This window comes from Mirounga leonina, unplaced genomic scaffold, assembly GCF_011800145.1.
Source record: "Mirounga leonina isolate KUSES-001 unplaced genomic scaffold, KU_Mleo_1.0 Mir_91, whole genome shotgun sequence".
NCBI classification, from domain to species: Eukaryota; Metazoa; Chordata; class Mammalia; order Carnivora; family Phocidae; genus Mirounga; species Mirounga leonina.
The window spans coordinates 1,947,377-1,950,396 of NW_023270839.1; the positions used below are offsets into that span (position 1 = coordinate 1,947,377).

The window sequence follows — 3,020 nt, forward strand, 5'->3', positions numbered from 1 at the left end:
AGCAGAAGAAAGGTGGAAGAAGTGGGGTCTTAGAATTGACTTCCCGGGTTCCCTCTCTAGAGATACACGGACTGCTGGCTACAGCCTCTACTGAAGGCTGCTGGTTCCATCATGCAGCCTTCCCCATGCAATCACCTAACTAGAATTTAGGGAACTACTCCTTCCCTTTCCCTCTGGAGGCAGGGAGAGGAACAGCTCCCCTTGTTGTGAGCCCCAGGGTGCTGGACTATCTTTTCCGTTTCCTTCTTCTCATGGCAGATACAGAAAAACTTAAGCAAAAACATAGAGCTCAGTTACGAGGTTAGGAATTTCTGTCTGCTTTGCTTGGTGCCTAGAAGAGTATCTGGCAAACAGTAGACACTCCATCCATATTTGTTGACTATATTGTTATAATATGATTTTTTAATGAAAACTAGAATTGTTAAGCAGGTAATGTTTATGATTTGCCAACGTAGAAATTAAAAATAAATTCCTACATGCATGCAAAAAAACCTCCATCACATCCATTTTTATTATACATACTTAATTGTACATATATACAAATATATGAATAAAAAAGATATTAAAGAATGAGAGTGACCCTAGTGGTGTCCTAATGGCCATAACTGGAGAAAGATGTTCACTACTTCAGATAGAATTCAACCTTGTAAGCAAGAGGTAACTCATGCCTTCTCTTTCAATTCCCCCAAAATAAACACGTGCATCTGGGGGGTCCAATGAAATAAATATTTAGTCCCAACTGAGCATCTGCACCTTCTCTAGAAGCTGGGAGTGTAATGGCGAATATGCTAGATCCCACCTCTCCACCCCCTTTGGCAATGTGCTGGCCTAAGGGTGGGGTAGAAGAGTACTGAGTGTTCTGGGAGGGGGGTGGGCGGGAAGGATTATCTTTGACTTAAAACTTCTTAACTGCAGAGCTGAGAGATAAGGTGTTATCCAGGTACAGGAAGCAGGTTGGGAGGAGAAGGGGGTTCCAGGCACAGGGGACAAGAGCTTGCGGAACGGGGTGGAGAGTGAAAGCATGACTCACTCAGGCAACTGAAAGAAGTTTTTTATGGCTGGAATACAGAGTTTGAAAATGAAAATATTGAGAAATGAGGATGGAGAAGTAAGAAGAAAGTTTTATATGGGATTTAAGGGAGTTGAGATTTCAAGCCAGTTAAGTGCTCATAGAGTGAGAATAAAAGGTAGGAAAATAATTATTCTTCCCCTATTCTCCAAAATATAAATACACATATACACTTTATATCTCCCAATTGGGAGGAAGTTAAGGATCCCAGAAATTACTGGAAAGCAACAATTATCTAATTGACATTAACCCATATTTTACATGCTTAATTAACTATGGTTAAGCAGCTAACAGTTATTGTGTGTTTACTATGTTACAGGCACTGTTCTAAGAACTTTATAGGTATGACTTTTTTTTAAAGATTTATTTATTTATTTGAGAGAGAGCCAGCACTTATGCACGCACATGAGCACAGCGGGTAGGGGCAGAGGGAGAGAGAAGGAGAATCTTAAGTAGATTCTGCAGAATCGCCAGCAGGGCCAACAGGGGCTCAATCCCACAACTTGGAGATCAGGAAATCATGACCTAAGCCGAATCCAAGAGTCAGGTGCCCAACAGACTGCGCTACCCAGGTGCCCCTAGGTATGGCTTTTTTTAAATTAAATATTTTATTTATTTATTTTTGAAAGAGCGCGCGGACAGAGAGAGAGAGAGAAGGAGAAGCAGACTCCCTGCTGCATGGGGCTCGATCCCAGGACCCTGAGATCATGACCTGAGCCGAAGGCAGATGCTTAACCGAATGAGCCACCCAGGTGCCCTTGACTTTCTTTAACACACTCACAGTAACCTGATAGATAACCCTATCAGCTAGTTACTATTATTATCTGAAATTTACAGATAAGGAAGAGGCACAGGAAAGTTAAAAGAGTTACTCAACATTACACAGATAGTAGGTGATAGAGATTTAAAAAAAGAAGGAGGGGGAGTAGTTGTTTTTCCTCACCTCCTATAGAAGGTCAGTTGGGAAAAATACTTGGGAACTGCACTGATATTGAACATAAATAATTAGGACTATGGTGACAAGCTTGCTTTATACAGAAGCAACAAATTGTGCACACGCCTTATATCGTGGCATAGAGAGCAAGTTTAGTGAATAGATACATTAAGTGTTGAAATCAATGTAATACAAACATGGCAATTAAATTGCTTTTCTTTTCTTTTTAAAATATGGAACGTGTCATGAATTTGCGTGTCATCCTTGTGCAGGGGCCATGCTAATCTCTCTGTATCGTTCCAATTTTAGTGTATGTGCTGCCGAAGCAAGCGCTTAAATTGCTTTTCTAAGGGGGAAAATTGAACAGAACTTTTTTAAAAGTCAGGGAGCCATGGAAACTAAAAAATGAAATTTGAATCCAAGCAGGTCATGAACCAGTAAGTCAAGGCTAGGTCTGGTGCCTCCATTTTCCTAACTTTAAAATAAAGTGACATCTTATATTACTATATTGGAGTGGTAAAGAATTATGCATCAGACAGCTGTTTGTAATTATAAATGAGAAAAGACAGTTATTGAATCAAATAACTTCAGCCTTTAGTCTTATTAGAAGCTTACCAATTATCTTTAAGAAAAATAAGTCTTTGGTAGTTTGACACCAGCAGATGGCACCCTAACAAAATAATTTGTGTGCCATAGGTGAACTTTTAGAGCCCTCTGTACATTCAAATACAAGGCAAGTTCACTGTATTTGGATATGCAGGATAAAAAAGAGAAAAACCAAAGACAAGACTTGCTCTTTTTGAGTCAGACAATTTTTATTTGGAGAGGAAAAACCAAAAAGAACATTTTCCTTATTACTCTTTATTTTGTGAATACCTAGCTAGCATGAATCATTATTATAAGAAAATTCTCTATAAATCTGCAGAAAACTCCAACTAGAAAAGGTAACATGATTACACTGAAAGGAATAAAATGGACTGATCCATATGCTTTCCAGCCAAAATAAAAGGGGAGGGG

The 3,020-nt window shown here is 39.3% G+C and overlaps 1 non-coding gene across 1 annotated transcript; it reads right to left on the minus strand.

Annotated features, from left to right (window-relative positions):
* Positions 1-2,230: 2,230 nt before the first annotated feature.
* On the minus strand, positions 2,231-2,336 carry LOC118003819. The gene has a single exon (XR_004677434.1). It is a non-coding gene; the product is annotated as a U6 spliceosomal RNA (small nuclear RNA).
* Positions 2,337-3,020: the final 684 nt, after the last annotated feature.